Here is a 5617-nt window from a genome sequence, read left to right on the forward strand (position 1 = left end):
AGAACACATTTTAATCTGTGCCCACATATATTCCTCTTAGAAAAAGAAAAGAAATATCCATTTACTAATTCATTTACTAGAGTCCAGAGGTACATGAAAATGAAGAAAACGGGGGAAAGACCCATTCACTTTTTTTTTTAATTGCCTTTTTATTGTTGTCAATGCAACCCAGTTCAGGGAGAAAAAAAAAAAAAGCTTACCTAAACAAATAAAATTGTTAAATAAGCTGATTAAAAAATAGGATCAGTAGCATAGGTTTGGGGGATTAAATGTTTATTAAATCAAACTTTTAAATCATATCGACCTATAATCTGTAAACAAATATAGTACATGTGTAGGTAAAAGTCTCTTAGATTAGCACTAGTGGAAAAACTGAAGATTCCTTTGTACAGTGGTACCTCACTGCTCCTTGGGCCAGTGCCATGGGGCCATGTTCTAGGTGAGTTAAATGAAAAACCAGAAGGAGTTTAGCTCAATTCCACCTGCTATGATGGATTTCAAGGCAGATATTTGTTTCACATTATAGTAGGTTGGATTATGGCAAGGCAACAGTGTAGTTTTTACATTCACAGATTGGCTGAAAAAGTATAAATTAAGCTTCTTTTCTAGATGTCTCTCTCTTCCCTATTACCATAATTAGTAAGAAAGATGAATTAAGATAAATGGTGGACCACAGGTAGTTATAAAAATAGATAACTTGTAGAGTAATAAACATCTACAATTAGCAAAGCACAAACATAAAATTTACCTTTTTCCATATGTGCGGAATATTATAAGTATGTTCAAGTGGTACAGCCAGAGACTTCAGAGTGGTAATAAGGCGTTTATAAAGAAAAAACGCTCAAGTACAAAACCCAGAGTAGGAAGCTGAATGCAGATGAGAATATACAAAAGACAAAATCCTAATTCCTCATATCTGATTATCCTACTTAATAGACACCACAATTAATTTACAGCCTGTTATGTATCTTAAGAAGTAACACTTTGTTACCTATGTACAAACTTTTTAAAAGATTAATTATGAGACAAGCAAAAATTGACTTAACAGTGGCAGTAAAATCAACGAAACTTGTATGATTTTGTGTGCTTTCACATACTTCTGTATACAGGAGTTTAAAAAAACTCCTGCAAAATCTATTCAAAAATCATTTCAAGTATAGAAGAAGAAAGTCCCAAGCTGGAAAATAAAAAAGGATCAAAATCTCAAAGTGACTGAAAATCCATGAATATATAAGTGATATTCATAGGTTCCCTTAATATTTATCAAGTGCTATGTAAGGTAACTGTAATGTTATCCTGAAGCCAATCTCATTTAAGAGATACAGTAATTCCCATTCTAATTCTAGATTTAAAAGCACTTAGTCCACACAACATGTGTTTCGGTGAAGTTGACATTCACTTACTCGTACATATACTTGAGCTGTCCTAAGGTCACTTCAGTCAGGAACAGTGTACCTTGGAAACTTTGGTAAGTTTTCTTGCCAAAAGAAATCTCCATAATCTTATATGTCTGGGACTTGCTGGGTTAAATAAACAGGTTCCACTAACAAACTAACATACATTCTACCCCTTCAAGAGGGGTGTACAGATGCAGCTTTTCCCAAACTCAGTGGACCTTTGGAGGGAACACCGGAACCACCACTGGGTCCCAGGACACTCATTTCCTATGGAACATGGTTTGAGAAATGCCAATGTCAATCTAAAGTAAATTTTCTAAAGTAGTGGTTCTCAAATTGTAATGAACACACAGAAGACATGTCAAAGCATAGATACAAGATCCCACTTCAGCGGTCTGGATTGGGACCTGGGAACATGCATTTCTAAGAGAATCCAGGTGAAGCTGATGGAGAGAGGTCCACACTTTGAATGGTATCCTTCTAGATAAGGACCCACACAAACCTCAGCTGCAGGAAGCCCGACTATGGCCTCAGTAAAGGCTGTGTATCCTACAGCCAATTAGTAGGAGGTCAAACCAGCCCAGTGATGTCTGAGCAGGTCCTGGCACCTTGGTAGGGGGAGGACCACTGGGCTTGACTCTGGCTCTGCCCCTACTCACCAGGCAACCAGGCATAGTGACTGCATCTTAAATGATGAATAATAGCGGCCCCCTTTCAGGGGATCTGTGAGGCTCAAAGGAAATGTTTGCACAAAAGTACTACCTGACAAAAAGCATCATACAAGTGTCATTAATCAGAAGAATGTTTCAGTCACAGCAGGAAAATCCCAGATGAGTTTTCTGTCTTCTGCTACTGCTGAGCCTTTATGAAAGTACATTCTGGTAGCTAATGAAGAGAAAAGAGGCTAAAAATGCAGAAAACTGTAGTAAGAGGAATATATATAAGTGGATTACCTATTAAAAATATGTAATTGTTTAAAATAATAAATCAACCCACAATCAAAGTAGTTAATTATGCTGGCTCTGAGATAGTATTTAGTATGTTGATCTTTGAACCCACTCACTCTGCCACTCTACCATGTTAATGCTGGTTAAATTTTAACCTCAAGAGAATGAGAAAAAAAATACCTTCACTGAGATACATATGAATTAGATCCAAAACTTTTAGCTGCGATAGTTCCAATCTTATAAGCTACCACAGTGGGAAAATTTCAAAAGTAATTTTTAAAAAGGGCCTTTAATTTTGGTTGATAGAAACACCCACAAAATGAGAAAGGAACACACGCTCACACGTTCACATATGTGCATCTAGTTGTTGCCCAGTAACATCTTAGCCAATGAACTTCATCTCACAATTCAAAAATGAACGTGTAAAAATTCATAGTATCCATGATGGGGTTATGATGCTGCAAACATCTTGTTGGCAAGTCCCAGTTTCCACTGAATCCAAATGATTGATCGGAAAGGCAGGCCTTTCCCTGACGTGTTGCATAATTCACTTTATATATGCTCTGGATGGCTCTGGAGACAAGACAACATCTCCTAAACGGGCCTACCTTTGTAGCAGATCTGGTACACTGCAGTGAACAGTGGAAACTTGTCCAGCAGCCCCTTCTGTTTGAGGATGCGGTACACCTCAGTGGAAGTCTGAGGTCCTTGCAGCTTCTGCCCATTCAGCATCTCCCTCTCCAATTCTTCAATGGTCCTTCCGGCCCCAACAAAGGCCTCTGCTACCTTGCGGTTCCGACCCCCATAGCAGGTGGTGATCAGGTCGGCTATGCCGCAGCTCTCCAGAAAGGTGGCCGTGGACACCTGGCCCTTGCAGAAGATCCTGGTGAAGGCGATCATTTCCATGAGCCCCAGGCGGATGACGGCAGCTTTGGTGGTGTCGCCACAGCGGAGGCCGTCGCAGAACCCAGCTCCCACAGCCACAACGTTCTTCAGGGCACCACAAAGTTCAACAGTGTCTGCATCATCAACCACCGTAATTCGAAAATTTGGAGTCTGCAGAAGTTCTTTGAAGAGAAGGCCATTCTCTGTTACCTTGCTGCCGATGGTGGTCTCACAGAACTTCCCAGCAGCCACCTCACTGGCAGTGTTGGCTCCCATGAGCACACTGATGTCAATGCCCATCTTCTCTCGGATGATGTCGGAAATGAGCTTCAGCCCCTCGGGACCCTCGTCTATGCCCTTGATGAGGCTGATGCCCAGCACGCCCTTGGGCACTTTCCCAGAGATCTCTTCACAGATCCTGTGAATGAACTGGTGGGGGATGACAAACACCAGCAGGTCTGCATCCCACACAGTCTCACTGAGGTTCGGGATAGCAACCACATTTTATGGCAGCTTGTGTCCAGGGAGATATTTTACATTTTCATGGTCATTATTTATGATGTCTGTCAGTTTTCTCCCATTAACTGTTTCTTCAAAGACCCACATCTTGACCACAGAAGCAAACTTCTCAAGTTTCTTGACATTATTACCAATTATTTTTGCAACAGCTGAGCCCCAGTTCCCCGAGCCCACGATGCACACTTTCAGGGGTGATGCTGCCATGGCCAGGCAGGAATGCTGCAGCCTGGCTTGCACCTCCCCAGCCAGCAGGCCGCCTGTCTCCGCCTGCTCGGCCCAGGCCTATTCACTTTCACCTAAAAGGTAACAGGATAGTAATATTGAAAGGACTATCAACTAATAGGTACAGATAAAAATTAATAGTATTCTGTGGGGAGGGATAAATTAGGAGGTTGGGATTAACATAAACACACAACTATATATAAAACAGATGAAAAACAAGGACCTGCTGTATAGCACAAGGTACTATACTCACTATTTTATAGTAACCTATAAGGGAAAAGAAACTGAAAAAGAATATATATATATATATATATATATATATATATATATATATATATATATGAATCACTCTGATGTACACCTGAAACTAACACAACATTGTAAATCGACTATACTTCAATGAAGCAAAAAATTAATAGTATTCTACCTATAGTTCTTTCATATTTTAATTATATTTATGAATAATTTGATGAAAAATCAGCCATAAAGTTAGAATTCAAAGAACTTACTCTTTTAGAAGCATTTAACTTAAGGTAAATATGATTTAGCAATGGGTATTGATCTTCCCTTGGCCCTGGGGCATTTAAGACACTGTGCCCACATATATGAACATGAAGCTCTGAAAAACTAACCACAGCTGTGGTGTTAGTGGCGTCTCCTCTTAGAAATTCTTTCTGATACTTCTGCACTCTTTCCAGATCTATTCCTCCCTGGAGTCATGTTCCTGGATCCCTGGTAGCTCCTGGCTTTACTGGTCTGTTCCAGGTACTTGCCTTAGGAGCATTTGTTCTGATGATCAGTTTGGACAATTAACCTTCATCCCAACACTTCAGACAATATTTTGTTATTTACACATTACATTCATCATAGCAGTAGCTAAGAGATAACTGTTCTTTACCCAGTAGACTGCTTTCTTTTTAAACCTTTTTCTGGATGTTGCCTTCTTTCTTGGGGAAGTAGAGGGCATTTAAGAAGCATCCCTGGTATATACTGTGTTGGATCACTCTTATTTTTATATCCTGTCTTACATGTAGGTGAAATCTGTAGGTGTCTAAACATATCAGTGCTTTTTAAGAGCAGAATTAAATAGACATTCCCTTAAGGGGAATATTCAGCATATAATTAGAGACAAGGTATAAAGGGCAAATACTGCAGGGAGATATATGTGGGGTTCAATTCATCCTAAGATGTAAATGACTGATACCTGATCCTTTCCATAGTCACATGGGTGGTGATGAGTGGGGGCAGAAAGAAAGAGAGGCGGAAAGAGACAGAGAGAAACATACACACACACACATACACACACACACACACACACACACACACACACACACACCAGAAAACGAGGATACTACATGTCTTTAGAAGAAATCTGGGGCAATATGGAGAAGGAAATTTGGGGTGGGGTGTGGAAGAGATGAACTCAAAGGCTGGGAAACTTCCTAAACTTTGCCTACTTCAAAATGGTGTCTGAAATCAGCTCTGCATAAAATGTAAATAAGTTTTCCATTGTCCTTCTTGTTACTTGCCTCCCTTGACCAAAATAATTGGAAGTTGATTGTACGTGCAGATTTGGGAAGAAAACTCTGAAGATTCAAGTGTATAAAGAGCCAATAATCACCCCGTAATGTGGAATAGGCACTCACC

The 5617-nt window shown here is 40.0% G+C and overlaps 1 pseudogene; it reads right to left on the minus strand.

Moving 5' to 3' along the window:
• Positions 1–2129: 2129 nt before the first annotated feature.
• LOC111168910 (glycerol-3-phosphate dehydrogenase 1-like protein pseudogene) lies at positions 2130–3952 on the minus strand (annotated as a pseudogene).
• Between the last annotated feature and the right edge of the window lie 1665 nt (positions 3953–5617).

Source organism: Delphinapterus leucas, chromosome 12 (assembly GCF_059928025.1).
Source record: "Delphinapterus leucas isolate spDelLeu-1000000601 "Yukka" chromosome 12, BTC_Dleu_Yukka2, whole genome shotgun sequence".
Taxonomy (NCBI): Eukaryota; Metazoa; Chordata; class Mammalia; order Artiodactyla; family Monodontidae; genus Delphinapterus; species Delphinapterus leucas.